A 16,321-nucleotide genomic window follows, 5' to 3' on the forward strand; every position below is an offset into this window, starting at 1 on the left:
CCATTGAGGAAAACTTCCATATACAGAAGGCAATAGCAGAAGGCCGGCCTGGGTGGCCGAGCGGTTCTAGGCGCTACAGTCTGGAACCGCGCGACCGCTACGGTCGCAGGTTCGAATCCTGCCTCGGGCATGGATGTGTGTGATGTCCTTAGGTTAGTTAGGTTTAAGTAGTTCTATGTTATAGGGGACTCATGACCTCAGAAGTTAAGTCCCATAGTCCTCAGGGCCATTTTTTGAATAGCGGAAGGAAAACAGGTCTCAAACGAATATACTACATTCTGTAAGGGCACAGTATTTAATACATTAAAGGAACTTTACAAATAAAAACAGCACAAACAGATTAAGTCTACACACACACACACACACACACACACACACACACACACACACATACGAAAAACAGATACACTAAAGTCTGCAAAGACGCACCATTTACACACAAAAGGAATACCATATAAAAGACAACACACACAGCTAAGAAGCGCACAGAAAAGACACACAGACGCGCACACACACACACACACACACACGCACACACACACACACACACACACAAAGATAAAATGAAAACAAAATTCAAGTTTGTCGCCGAACTCTCTGGTGAACACTGACTGGGCTGGGGGACACAACAAACCACAATCACACTGTGTTTTGGTGAAGTGAAAAGTGTTTTACCACGTTATTTGTGGAAAATACTTGTTATAGTTACGTGTGCATCACAGCACCTCAGCATGATGCGGAGAATGGAAGGGCGTGCCACACGAAAACGTAGGTAAAAACGAATATAGGCGCGAAAACATCGCGACAAAATAAATTACAATCTAGAACACAGGTTAACTGACAGCAGAAAAATTTCTCATCAGCATCGTTTGGTTGCAGATGTCAAACTACCTGTAGTAATTAACACACAAGTGATCCAGAAAATTCATGCACACCAAATGTAAAGCTATTTACAAAAAGAAACGATCTTTTGTATCCTGCCTGGAAGGCGGCGCGTGAGTCTGCTCCTGTAAATTGAAGGGTAGGCCGAATGTAGGGAGCTAGGAGAAGCAGGTGAGGCAGAGCACTCGGTACTGCAGTGTGAAGTTAAATCAGTTTCACTTTAGCAAGAAGATGAATACATAACTTTGCACTGAGGAGCACGTAGGTGCGAAGCAGGATGTCTCAATCTCACAGAAGTTATACCGGCAAAATCTGTAGTGGCTAGCCCACTAGCCCACTATGAAGCACAAACAATGTTGCTTGGTCGTCTGCTCGGCATAAAATGGGCTGAATGTGGAGTGGCGCTCGTAGAGCTGCACAGCGCCGGCTAGAGGGCGCTGTCGTCGGTGTCTCATAGTGCCAACCTAGCAGAGCGCACCTAGATTGTGGCATCGTAGCTATCGATACCACAGATCTATTGTTTGAACTAAAGGATGCACATAATTTTATAATCATTTAGCAAAAATGTTCACATTACAGAATAAATAAAAACGAAAACTCACTGATGATGCCACAGTGGTGCCGAAACATGTTTGGGTACTGAGAAAAAGAAGCGGTGTTCTGCATAACTGGCGGACCTCACATCGAACAATTTTAACTGCAAACACGGCCAACATAAGGAGCTGCAAATCAAAATGTTGGATATCGGTCATCATATTTTGTCTGATTCTACTACAAGGGACGCATGCGACGTCCTTCAAGTGCAGTTTACATTCATACATATTTCGATTGCGATAGTATACTCAATATAAACGAGTGTTATTGCGAAGTTTCTATATGAATCACCTTTGAACCAATGTCCTGTGATGATGAAGTATTGATTGTAAGAGCAACGTGTCGTGTCAGAAGTGACACAGACGACTAGGCCCACGGTTCTCTACGTTATTGCTTTTCTTGGCAAAAGTATCGCTTGCCGGAAACAGTATGCGCTGAAACACAGCGGCAAGTTGCTGAGGATAAGATTATTTCGTGGGATAAAAGTGTGAATTCCAATGCTCATGCGCAGCACTCTCAGTCCCTCCCTCCTCTCCCCATGTAATTCCACTGCAGATCAGTAACTTCTAGCTGGATATTGTTTATCCATTTGGAAGACAGGATTAAAAATGAAATCGTAATTCTGACGGGAGAGTGATGGTGGAGTATAAATAGAGCGCTCAGTCTGCTGTCGAGGTACTGTCCATCTCTTCCACGAACTTCACCAAGAAGTTTCCATGCATGCATGTGTCTATAAAATGGAAAAACTACGAAACTGAATAAATTCAGTCACGAAGTCGTTCAAAATTTCATCGAAGTGCGCGCCCTTCCTCAGTCTATATTGGCAATTTATCACGTCCTCTTTCCCACTCAAAAATCAGGAAGTCGTTATCGAGACGACGATGCCTCCTGAGCAGTCGAAAAAAATGCCTAAGTCGATCTTAGTCGTCAAGAACTCTGACGGCAGCGCATTAATAACGATTGTCACTTAAGCTCTCCTCAAGCCGCGACGACGTTTCCGTATGACGCAGGCGATGAGTGACTGTTTGCGCGTCACGTGCAGTGGCCATTTATGGAGCGATCAGCCGCGAATCACATTTCCGTTCTTCGTTACCTCCCCACGTCGTAGAATCGGTAGGCCTACTGAGAATGAGACGTTAACTAAGCGTCCTCCGATTCGTGAGATCAAATCGCCATTAACTTTTTTTTACAGGCGGTCAAATAATACGAAAGGTTCCGCATTTTCCCTACAAAATTCTGTTTCAAAAGACGAGCAAATCTAAATCCAGACACCAGATACCAAACCCAAAACCAAATTATTTGATACTTCACATCTAAACAGTGGTGACGGGGACAGCTAATATTTATTAATCATGAGAAACTCGCAAATCAACATGACTTGAAATTCCTTTCTACAAGCCAATTCGATCAATTACATCGGTACCCAATATTCACAATCCTTAATTACTCAAGTAAGGAGAAAAGCAATGTAAAGGGAGCAACAGAAATAAGTTTTTGTGTCCAAAAGGAATAAGACCACATAACCGATGATCTTTTGTAAATAAATGGTCCACATTCATTTGCGTGGCGTGCCGAAAAAATGCAGCGCCTATATGTAATGGAACAAATGGTCACGTTACCTGCGCTAATACAAAACCATACTGTATTGAAGAGGAGATAAATACTTTATCTTTTGTTACCTGCTCACCACCCCTTTCTATTCTTTTCTCATCCCTTTTCATTTCTGTTTTCTTCCTTGCACCTCAGCTCTTAATCTTACCTTATTATTTCTCGCTCTTCCTCTAACCAGTCGACTTCTCCTCTTTCATTCCTTCTGCATGTTGTCAGTCGTTCCTGTTATATGTGACTGCTCACATGAGAAAATTGCTTAATGTTCATAAGACTAACGTTTCTCAAATTCCAAGTATTCGATTCTATTCATATTGTTGTTATTATTATTAATATTATATGTTGCTCATGTGTCACACAAATTGTAATGCAGACTCGCTGAGAAAGTCTGGTTAGATGCCAGAGAGGGTGAGGAAGGCGTAATCTTGCCATTTGTAGTAAATGCATTCATAAATAAATATCACTATGTAAAGGGTTGGCGCATTATTCTTGACCTAAACGTCGGCCGTGGTGTCCGTGCGGTTCTAGGAGCTTCAGTCCGGAACCGCGAAACTGCTACGGTCGCAGGTTCGAATCCTGCCTCGGGCATGGATATGTGCGATGTCCTTAGGTTAGTTACGTTTAAGTAGTTCTAAGTTCTAGGGCACTGATGACCTCAGATGTTAAGTCCCATAGTGTCCAGAGCCATTTGAACCATTCTTGACCTAAAAATAGTAAGCATCGATGTGCCACAGTTTCTTGCTTCTACATCTACACGCGCATGCCGCCTTACGGTGTGTGTCAGAAGGTACTTTGTGTAGTAGTATCACTTCCCCCTTTTCCTGTTCCAGTCGCGTATGATTCGCGGAAAGAACGAGTGCTGGTAATCCTCCGTGTGGGCTCGAATCTCTCTGTTTTTATCTTGATCTTCTTTTCGCGAGATATACGTAGGAAGAAGTTATATATTGGTTGACTCTTCTAGGAACGCACACTCTCGGAACTTTAACAATAGACCATGCCGTTATGCAAACTCCGTCCTTGCATCGTCTGCCACAGGTGTTGGTTGATCACCTCTGTGACGCTTTCGCGCTTACTAAATGAACCTGTAACGAAACGTGCTGCCCTTCTTTGGATCTTCTCTATTTCCTCTATTTGTCCCAGCTGATACGGATCCAATTCTAACGAGCAATATTCAAATATTGGTCGAACGAGAGTGTTGAAGGTATTTCCTTTGTTCTCAAGAAAAGGACATTTACTTTATTTCAGTTTCTACAGTAATGTGTCACATCACCAACAACTTTAGTCTTGGCACAATTCAGTGCACCTTTAACCCATACGGACACCGACTCTGATTCATTTACTTTACGACGATTCCTTGTCCTATGAACCAACGGCATTGTAGACATATACCTAGGATTCTTCCAGTGAATCTCAGTCTGGCAGCAGCTTACCCTCGGTTAATTGTATTTGGTCGTTCAATTTCAGATCTCTCCGTACCCGCATTCCTAGATATTTTGTGGATGTAGCTGCTTCCAGCGATTGTTCTGCAGTTGTGCAATTGTGTAATCATACAGTAAACGATTTTTCTGTCTATACATACGCAGTACGTTACTTTTGTTTATGTTGAGGGTCAATTGCCACTCCTTGAACTAAGTGTCTATCCTCTACAGGTCTTCCTGCATTTAGCTACAATATCCTAACGTCGCGACTTCTCTGTTTACAACAGCATCGTCTGCGAGAAACCTCATTAATTTCTAACATTATTTACTACGTCATTAATATATCCATTGAGAAGTAGTGTTCCTGTAACAACCCCCTGGGGCAATCCCGAGATTAGTTTTACGTATGAAGGCTTCTCTCCGTTCACATTGACATGCGGTGGTCTGTTTGGCAGAAACTCTTCAGTCCAATCACACAATTTGTCCGATATTCCATACCCTCGTAATTTGTTCATTAGGCGGCTGTGCGGAACCGCAAGTCAAGGAACACAGCATCTACCTGGGCGTCTATGTGTACTGCTTTCGGTCTCTCGTGGACGAACAGAGCGAGCTGTGTTTCACATGATCGTTGTTTTCGGAAATTATGTTGGTTCATGCAGAGGAGATTTCCGGTCTCCAGGAATGTCATAAGACGCGAATATAATTTGTAATACATGATAGACCATCTATTAATTTTGATAGAAAATTAACATTCGACCTAGACCGTCTGAGTCTCAAATACAAGGCAATTCTGTTCCCTTTGACTCATTGTTCCCACTTAATGCTTACAGCATTGAAAACTCCAGCGAAATATATTCATTCCCTTTTTAGCACAGCATATATAAACACATAGACCGACAATAACTCCATAAATTGAGTTTATATGTTGTATTTGTCACTTACTTTTGTAATCACGTTTTCTTGCAAATTCGTTGATGTACAGACAATTTTACTAGACAAAATACTATAAAACATTTTTATTCTCCTAGAGGTTTCCATCAAAGGCACACATCCAATATCTTCACTGAACTTTAACTTAAAAGCCTATAAAATAGATGTTGTCAAAAATCGTACCTATTTGTAATGCCTTGTTGTTATTAAGTACAGTTCAGTGCTCCAATATTCGGAAGATATAGGTAATTAATTATAGATTTTAAATTCACTGCAGTCTTCTTCATACACCTTCAACGTATTTTGTACACTGGCTACCATTATGGAACAGAAGTGTACAAATCATCAAAGAGGAATCCCAGTTTGTGCTCCGATCTTGTACAGATATTTGTCTTGTTACAAATGTTCACCTCAGCACATGCAGGTTGATTCCGTATTGATATTACAGACTTTCAGGGACTATGGAAAAGGATAAATGTATCAATACAAAGTAAGGGACTTCTTTCCGGAAACGATCGGGTCGAAAGCTATAACCGAAATTTGTTCTGACATCTCTGACAGTGGAATACATGTATCAATGCTGTTTTTGCTAAGACTGTACGAGTAGGTTAGGCAATTTTCATAGGCTTTACTAGTGACCAGAACAAGAAAAAAAAATGTTCGGTCAATATGGGATGTACAACGCATATTTTAAGAGTTTTGGGCACGTGTCCAGTAAAAGAGACGTGTGTCACAGTAGCGAATATGAATAAGTGCTCATAGCTCTTAAGGTATGCATTTTAGAGCCAATATTGACTGGACATTATTTTCTTGTTTTGGTCCCTACTACCACCTCTGGAAGTTGCCGACCCTACAATCCTAGCAACAACAGCACTGGTAGATGAATTCCACTGTCAGAGGTATCAGAACGATTTTCGCTTATAGCTTTCGACTCGGTCTTTTCCGGAGCAGTGTCCCTTATGTCAAACTGATACGTTTGTCCTAATCAATCATCTTTGCAAGTTTGTACATCACCCTGTATGTCATTCAACAAAAAAATTTGACAGTAACTTTCTTGAATCTATGCTCAAGTCGAATTATGTGCTACCTGTTCTTTCTATGACCGGTGGTAGTTCCACAGTATTCTGGAAGAGCTTGTGTGGAGTTCGTAAACCAAGGAAGAGAAACCGGTAACAACCTCGGCGACTTTAGTTATATACGTATTTGTCCGTCGTCCAAACTATGTTCCCCTAATGCTGGAGATATCCTTAGACGTATTAGGCACAGGCGCAGTCTTTACAACATGGCCTAATTCCCTGTAAATAAAATCATAGGGGATCTAAATACCGGCCATGAAAGCCTGCATTATAAAACCGGTGACAAGCTGAAGCTTCGAGCCGCTGCACGACACCTGATCAGCGGAAATGGAATCGAAATGGCCGCAAGCGGCAGGTATCTGCGTTCGCGCCCCGTGCCGACGTATGATTTAACTTTTCCCGAACGCTCATTATGTTGCCATCTCAGTAGCACTGGTATTTCTTGTCACACAGCAGAAGACCTGCTAAGTTACAAATACACAATTTCTGTGAAATCTAATCGCTTATTGTTGGACCCTCCTCTACAGTCTGTTACTTTGTATTTATTCGTGCCAGTCTTTCTAACTGTTGCTAGTTTCAAAAACTTTAATGTGTGACAGAAAAGTCTTGAGTTGCTATTCTGTCTAAGAGTACAAGGGAAAGCCGGCTGGGGTGACCGAGCGGTTCTAGGCGCTACAGTCTGGAACCGAGCGACCGCTACGGTCGCAGGTTCGAATCATGCCTCGGGAATGGATGTGTGTGATGTCCTTAGGTTAGTTGGGTTTAAGTAGTTCTAAGCTCTAGGGGACTGATGACCTCAGAAGTTAAGTGCCATAGAGCTCAGAGCCATTTTAGCCAAGTACACGGAAAATGCTATGCAACGTGTTTCAGCATAGCAACCCGTTAAGTATGGCAGTTTATTCTGACTTTGCTCCACCAACTGGTTTCTATGATTTTCAGAAGCAATTTTCGATTCATCTTTTCACACAATCCCACTGATTGTCTAATAATTTCACCAATATTGTTGGTTTTGGAATACAGAGAGACATGTATTTCTTCGCTTCATTTAATTTGAATAATAAATATTAGCTCTTTACTTCAGTCTTATGGAAAAACGAAAATAATCGTTACGGCAGAACGATAATACTTAGGAGGACAGAAATATGTGTTGGAAAAATTATATTTAATGGAAGGAAATTATATCAGTGGAAGAGAGCTCATAAGATTCAGAATAGGGATTTGTTAAGAAAAATGTGTTGTTTTCCACCTTATTAGAACGTATCTGCTTGGTCGTGGGCGTCAGTATCTGATCACTGTGATAAAACGAGGATCATCTGGTTAAGCCATTAAGAATTGTTTGATCCCTTAAAACAGCGTATGTTGCTGTGCAGACTGCTTTGGAAAGTGAAAGAGTTGTTTACCAGCCCAGTCACTTATACTACTCATCTCCTACTCTACGGCTGGACTTAACAGTTTGTCCACTAAGTCCTCGAAGCAGTAGGTACGGAATTAGTTGAATGGAAATGATATCGCCCACATTTTTCCAGTCGCAACACACTGAAGTACTATTGTTGTGGCATAAGTGTCTATTCTGAAGTTTTTCCATATCACAATATTTTATTGGAGACAAAAATGTGGCATTTTCATTCACTTTTTACTTTACTCCATTTATTTGATGATTTTGGGACACCAAGCATGATAGCTTGCACCCAGCGTCCCTCAAGCAGAGGTCGTGCCTGGCGTACGTCCTGGGTCCTGGGACGTCCACTCTTAACACGGCGGCGTGGTCTTCGTGCTTCCTAGATGCAGGCAAAGTTCTTCATAATCAGGCACGAGTGGTTATATACAGTGCCACTCAGTTTGTGTAGAAAGAGGCAAACGAGGAATCAAAAATTCAATGAAATGCTTGAAAGGATTGCAATAACTGCTAGCAACCCCAATCCCACAACAAAGGGAATGAAGGGTTAGTGTGAAAGCATAGCTACAATTACTTCCCAAGACTTTACTCTTTCAGGGAAGATACTGAAGAAAGAGCAGAAAAATTTATATCTAGATGATATTGGCAAACTGTTTGTCAACAACTGATGCATAATTTTCACATGGCACGTGTTCTTTATTTTACATTGGCAGTATCGTAGTAAATGTCGTTACCTGCTACATTACCTTTATTACCCCATTTCCGTTTTATGACATTTCCTTTTTGAAGCCCACTGTCTGACATTTTTTGCGTTGGTTCATACATTTTGTACGCAAACGTATTTTTTCTTGTACTCTTTTGAGAAAACATTGACTTTGAACGTCCATATTTGTCGAATTACTAGTCCCATCCAGTTAACCAGTTGATACGATCGTTTTAGGATTCATTAGCTGTAGTTTTCAAGTCATGCAGTACACTCATATGTGGGTAGGCTTCATATTTCGAATATCACCTCCCCGACCGCGCAGCGGACGTTGACTATTTTGTGCACTTCTATCACCTGTGTTCTTTATGCGTGTTTGGTCGAAAGAAAGACTTATTGCAAATAGCTGATAGCGGCATCTCAATGGTGGAAATCTCAGTCTTCGTTTGACACGTAACCGAGAGCAGAAAATTCTCCGTTAGCAGGGGTCGCTGTTATTGAAGTGTTTGTAGCAATAATACTAGCAACAATGTTGCAGATAGTTGACTCGCTCCACTTACACTAGGAAGAAGAAGGAAACTGGAATGAAATTAAGGTTTAACGACGAGGTCCAGAACGGAGCATAATCTCGACCTTGCTCGGTGCAAGGAAGCTGCTGAATTAAACTGAAATGTACAATGAGTTTTCCGTTTTCCTTAATGTCCCCAAGCCAAGAGTACCGATAACACTGCGCATCCTTCCTTGTAGTGTTCCTCTGTATTAGGATAAATAAAGATTAGCGTTTAACGCTCTCCGCATCTTCCCCCCCCCCCCCCCTCCTCCTATGAAGTCATTGCATCTAAGCATCATTCGATAAGGATGGGGAAGAAAGCGGTTGGTTTGTTTTTTGTTATTTATTCAAAGGAGACATCTCGGCATTTGGGACAAGTGATTTACGGGAGTCACGGGTAACATAAATGAGGATCACTCCCTCCCGCGTGCAACTCCAGTGCCTTAGCCGTTGCGCCAAATTGCTCGATAGTGCAATGAGAAGCTCATCATCTAGCTCTTCCGTAGCTGTACTGCATTTAATCTGACGAGGCACTTTTTGCGAAGGTGACAGTAGGACCCTTTAAGAGAAGGGAGAAATTTTAAACTAAACTTTAATCAAAATTCCGTTTGCTTATAAATTTTAATTTGCTTGAAACTGAAGTGGTGTGTAAGCAAGGAGGCAGGTTTGTGATGCGTTCTGCTCGGAGACAGATATAGAATACTTCCCGTTGTTGCCGGTCTCTTCTCCGTCTCTGCCCTACGTCATCGTCTCCAGCCGTTGCCTAAGCTTGGGACTGGCGACGCTAGGCCACATTGCCTGATTCTTAATCTCCCTAGGAAAGGTTGTAAGCTGGGAAAACGCTCGGTGTCACTCGAAGTTACTTGTTAATATAGGCCTACAGGGTGGTCAGAAGCAGCCTGAGAAGCTTGTAGGGTGTCGCAGCGTAGATTGTGCTGAGAAAAAATTGTTAAGAAAAAAATTCGCTACGGTCCGCCGATTGCGATTTAATAAACATTGAAGTTAGCCCATCATGCCTTTGCGCGCACAAATTCAAGCAGCATACAAGATACAATTAGTACGAATTGTTCTACCGTAAAGGATAACGCACGAAACTGCTCAGCCTTTGGCTCGTGTTTGATCGTTACCACCGTCCAATATCCAACTTTAGCGTCTCTCTCTTGTTCCGTTTTAGGAAACCAAACGCATTACGCGTTTGGCGACACCGTCTCTGGTGGGTCGCTTAAATTTGCTCGCGCAACGATCTGATTGGCTAACTTCAGCGCTAATTAATTCAGAAAGATGCAAGGTATTAAATTTTTTTCTCAACAATAATTTCGCAGCAAAATCTACCCTGCAACTCTTTTAAAACCTTTTCAGACTGTTTCTGACCACCCTGCACTACTTGTCTTTATGGCATTATGCCACTCATGATAAACACTGCTATAGCTAAATATTCTTACTGTACTTAAACTAACACGAATTCAACGCTGGATGTACTACAACCATCTCAAAGTGCAGTTTACAGTAAGACGTGGTAGAACGGCGCTATTGGATGCTTTACATTACCCTTAGCTACTGTTCAGTACCCCACTATCCGTCTTTTAGGTGCACACCACTCTAGGAATGGAAATAACAATTCCTTTAAGTGTTCTTTGTATGTGATCATGAATTTCGTTTTGATATATTTACTTATGAATGTGGTACAGTACGTTTTGGTTCTACCTCTAAGTGGTTTTAACATAACTGCCATTTTATGATGGTGTCCACAGCTCTAACACGATGACAAGATACAAGAACTGTTTCGCATTTCACAAATTTTCCTTGAAATGCTGATGTTCAAATGTTCAAATGTGTGTGAAATCTTATGGGACTTATCTGCTAAGGTCATCAGTCCCTAAGCTTACACACTACTTAGCCTAAATTATGCTAAGGACAAGCACACACACCCATGCCCGTGGGAGGACTCGAACCTCCGCCGGGATCAGCCGCAGAAATGCTCATGCAAAACACGTTTCTGTTGACCCAAAACTTTGACCTCATTCCCCTGTTGCTCCTTCTTAACATTTTGTAATTTCACACCTACATCTACATGATTACTCTGCAATTCACATTTAAGTGCTTGGCAGAGGGTTCATCGAACCACAATCATACTATATCCCTACCATTCCATTCCCGAACAGCGCGCGGGAGAAACGAACACCTAAACCATTCTGTTCGATCTCTGATTTCTCTTATTTTATTTTGATGATCATTTCTACCTATGTAGGTTGGGCTCAACAAAATATTTTCGCATTCGGAAGAGAAAGTTGGTGACTGAAATTTCGTAAATAGATCTCCCCGCGACGAAAAACGTCTTTGCTTTAATGGCTTCCATCCCAACTCGCGTATCATATCTGCCACACTCTCTCCCCTATTACGTGATAATACAAAACGAGCTGCCCTTTTTTGCACCCTTTCGATGTCCTCCGTCAATCCCACCTGGTAAGGGTCCCACACCGCGCAGCAATATTCTAACAGAGGACGAACGAGTGTAGTGTAAGCTGTCTCTTTAGTGGACTTGTTGCATCTTCTAAGTGTCCTGCCAATGAAACGCAACCTTTGGCTCGCCTTCCCCACAATGTTATCTATGTGGTCTTTCCAACTGAAGTTGTTCGTAATTTTTACACCCAGGTACTTAGTTGAATTGACAGCCTTGAGAATTGTACTGTTTTTCGAGTAATCGAATTCCAACGGATTTCTTTTGGAACTCATGTGGATCACCTCACACTTTTCGTTATTTAGCGTCAACTGCCACCTGCCACACCATACAGCAATCTTTTCTAAATCGCTTTGCAACTGATACAGGTCTTCGGATGACCATACTAGACGGTAAATTACAGCATCATCTGCGAACAACCTAAGAGAACTGCTCAGATTGTCACCCAGGTCACCCGGCAGATTAACGGCATGAACCAGCGTGCTGGCCGGCCTGGCTGTGGTTTTAAGGTGTTTTCCCAGGTCCGCTAGATGAATAATGGGCTGGTTTGAAATCCCGCCTTAGTTACACGATTCACAAACATTTAGAAAACTATCGCACACTTTCACATGGAACACTAGACGCAGGTAGTTGGGGTTCACAAATTCCATCTTGTGAAAGGGAGGGTGGGGGGGGGGGGGAGGAGGAGGGGCGAGGTAGGAAGAGCATCCGGCCCTCAGTCACTAACGTTGCCAGTCCGAATAATTAACATCCTGACCCCCTTGAAGATACGGAGTAAATACCAGGAAAAAGGAAGACATCAATAAAATACAACGCATTAAAAATGAAAACGAAATTTTAGTTCACGCTCTACCCCAGCAGACAAATGACTGACAACAATGTGTCTGGGGAACATGCACAAAAGAACGCTCTCATGTTAACAGACAGATTCGAAGGAGTTTACCCGGCAGCTTACCTGGCGAAGTAGTGAAGAACTGCCTCCATCCTAAATTACTGTACGGCATATCAGGTCTGTGAAAAGGGGGGGGGGGGGTCGTTGTGATATTAGTTAGCTGTCAAATCTCTCGGTGCTTCCAAAGCCCTAGAAACAAAGCACATGGATGCATCGACGCATATCGCTTCTCTTTGTACATTCACGAAGGAAAAAAATATGACTTTTGAGAGGTCTAGACAAACAAACTTGTAGGTGAAGACAGTGAAAGTGCCAAATCTACGCAGAACACTCCAGAATAACCTCGAAACTAATTCGACCTAAAATGTCTCGCCCCATTGCTAACATAAGTAAGAAAATCACCTTCTTCGTATCCCCCTGGCGCTACATGTCACCCTTGAACGACTCTGCTTCAATTTTCGAACATTCGACTGCCGATGTCAAAAGCCGGTAGCTCTAGGAGATTGTGTGGGCGACTGCGCAATTCCGTGACTCACGCTGCGTGGTGATCTGCCGTAATCCGGCGTGGTGTTTATTGTAAGCTGGCTTTCCTTTGTTCCTGCTCCCAGGCAGGCAAGCCACACGCGAAACTGGAGCGCGTGAGGTGCAAACAATTGAGCGTCGAGGCCAGCGCTGCGTCGCGAGCGCTCACTGATCGATAGTGCGCAGCGACAACATGCGTGACGTCACCGGCAGAGGTCCAGCACGGCGCACTTACTTGCCGCTAACAAGCACTTCTCTTAAATGTGTATACATCGACCTCGAGCCGTTGCGCTGCTGGCTCAAATTCCTCAGTGAAGTTTTCAGTTTTCGTCATGCTACGCTCGCGTCGTTTCATGTGACCGCTTGCTGTCGTACAGCAAACATAATAATTGTTGTAGGTATATTTAATTATACGCCCGTCTGTTTGCAGACGACGTAGTAGTTCTAGCCAACAAAATGACAGAATTTCAATCCTCTAAAAAGGACTGATCAGATAATTGTCAAAAAGTGTGTTCTGAGATAAATCATTCGAAAGCAAATGTTATGCATCACAAAATGCGTTAACTGCGGGAAAAACAATGTTGGACAACATCTGTTTAAAATGTTAACGAATATGTATACCTAATACAGTTTGTTGATACCCAATGAGACTTAAAATCTAACATCTTCGGCCGAATCAAAATAGGACGGAGGGGTTGTGGAAAAAACGCTGCGGTTTTTAAGTCTAATACGCCAAGATACTTAAAAATGACCAGGTGCGAATGTCTCACTCTAAGAGTTCCGTGCAAACTTAATTATGTACATAGATCATCCATCCTGGAAAAAGAGAATCTCGTCGATTTCTGTTATCGTCATTAATACTGACAAGATATCAGTCTCAGGAATTCCAAGACTTTCGGGAATGTTTTAATTTCATGTTTAAAGTCAGATAACAAATCATAAAAGAAATATTTTTTTCGTGTGATATAATTACAAATTAAAATGGTTCAAATGGCTCTGAGCACTATGGGACTTAATTTCTGAGGTCATCAGTCCCCTAGAACTTAGGACTACTTAAACCTAACTAACCTAAGGACATCACACACATCCATGCCCGAGGCAGGATTCGAACCTACGACCGTAGCGGTCGCGCGGTTCCAGACTGCAGCGCCTAGAACCGCTCGGCCACTCCGGCCGGCAATTACAAATTAACAATTTCTTTATTTTTTTTCTTTACTTTTACTGTGAAATATTGCAGTTTCCAAATTTCTAGGTCAACGGGAAGTTCCCTAAAGTTTAGATTAGTTGATTTGCGAGTATTAAAATATATGAGATAAATAGCCATATCTTTTGCCTGCGCTGACTTAGAAGCTTAAGTATTTCACGCCGCTGAGGGACAGTAGACCATAGTATGTTACATAAATTTCAACTTGATGCGTGTAACCATTCATGATGGAATGGAATCTTAAGTGACAGACGGACACGGATTTTTGTATTTAGTTGTAATGCGATACCTTGCTATTGGCAAATTTCAAACGGGAAGTACTCTACTAGTTTTGACGAATGAGTCTGCGAGTATCAAAATATCTGGAATAAACGGCCGTATCCTTTGACTGCATTGACTTAGAAGCTTCAATTTTTTACACCGCCAAGAGACCGTAGGCATGCAATGTACAGTTCATAGAAAGAGCGCCTGAAATTTCATTGGCTAGCTAAAGATTAATGAGGCTACGTCTTGTAAAGGTTCAATTACCTGAACAATAAACAAAATATCCATATACTTCAGATATTTCCATAAAATTTGGCTGACTAGCTCTAACGAATAGTCCCAGGTTGATGCATTCGTAACTTATAAAATTATAATTGTTTCACTTTTTGCGCTTCACGCACCTCAAAGAAAAAACTGGGAATTTGGATGAATAAATTCTTCATACTACAAACTTCTCACGTTTCACAATAAAATATTCATTTTCAGTTTTTGCAGAATTTAAAAATTCAGATTAAAAGGAGATGCTTTCGTTATCCGTATTAAATTATGTGGCGAAAAAATGCAAATTACAAAAGTTAAATTCGTGCACCTCTATCGGCAGTATCTTCTCGCGGTCGCTGAGCGTCGGCTAAAGGTTTCGCTCTCATCGGCACAGCGATAGTCCTTTCCCAACAATGTATTTTCGATCGTGTTGCTGCGATCCCATCTCGTTCAACATTTTCCAATTGAGACACAAAGTTATGATGTATAAAAAGTACTTAACTATGTTTTAAGAAGTATTCACCTTGCGTCGCTCCGGCGGTAAAGATTGCAGTGTGATCGAAATTCGGTCTCACGACATTCACGTACTCCGCATATAAACTAGCTGACTAAATGACGCCGGAGATCGCATTGGTTTCGCTCTGCATCGCATTAGACAACACGTTAAAAAGCGTATAAGTCCTCTCACAATGCGTCATGGCGGTCATGTTTTCTGTCCAAAGGAGTCTACAGAGAAGTGAAGGAAGAAAGGAAGGTAGGTTAGGATTTGCCATACGATCAACGTCGAGTTCATCGGGGAAGGTGCACTATCTCGGATACGCCAAAGGCAGGGAAAGAAATTAGCACCGCTGTTTACTAAGGAACCATTACGGCGTTTCACCATAATTGATTTAGGGATACCAAAGAAAAGTCGAATGTAGATGGTCGATCTGGTTTTGAACGCTGCTCGTCTCGAATGTGAGTCCAGCGCTTTATCAACTATAGAGCAGAAATTCTATCGGTCGTGATTGTATGGGCCCACTAGTTTTTGCTTTGGATCAGATTTCAAGTACCGAGGTCGCTGCCAAGTGGAAATACCAAGAATGTAATAATTAATTATCCTTCCGTTAGGACTAAGAAATCAACCAGTATGTACAACCTAACTATGAAGACTAGTGTACGAACCAATCACAAGGCACTCTTGGCAACTACTGCAGAGTGCTTTAGTTGCAGCTCAGACACAAAGAACCATCGTGAAGTGGCAAGATCTAAGTTTTCGTGGTGGTGCTGCAGCCGCCCCGGAATCACTGAGCATGTGATCGAGCATGCGATGTTGCGCATACTGTTGCAGATGACTAGACCAACGCTCTGTGGAACATGGTTTTATGGAAGGGCAAGTTACGGCACTTAAAAACACAGATTTTTCATGGATTCCTCAAATCGCTTAAGAAAATGACCCGAGACGGCTCATTCGCAAAAGGATACGGTTGAATTTCTACTCCACCCTCTCCCAATCTGAGCTCGCTCTACTATCTAATGTACTTGTCGACGGAACATTACACCTTAATCATAACTTTACGTGTC

General features: G+C 42.1%; 1 protein-coding gene across 4 annotated transcripts in view; it reads left to right on the forward strand.

The window, feature by feature from the left end:
- Positions 1 to 16,321, forward strand: part of LOC126236679 (box A-binding factor-like) — a 157,958-nt gene that overhangs the window by 67,808 nt on the left and 73,829 nt on the right. The window lies entirely within an intron of this gene.

This window comes from Schistocerca nitens, chromosome 2 (assembly GCF_023898315.1).
Source record: "Schistocerca nitens isolate TAMUIC-IGC-003100 chromosome 2, iqSchNite1.1, whole genome shotgun sequence".
In the NCBI taxonomy this organism is placed as follows: Eukaryota; Metazoa; Arthropoda; class Insecta; order Orthoptera; family Acrididae; genus Schistocerca; species Schistocerca nitens.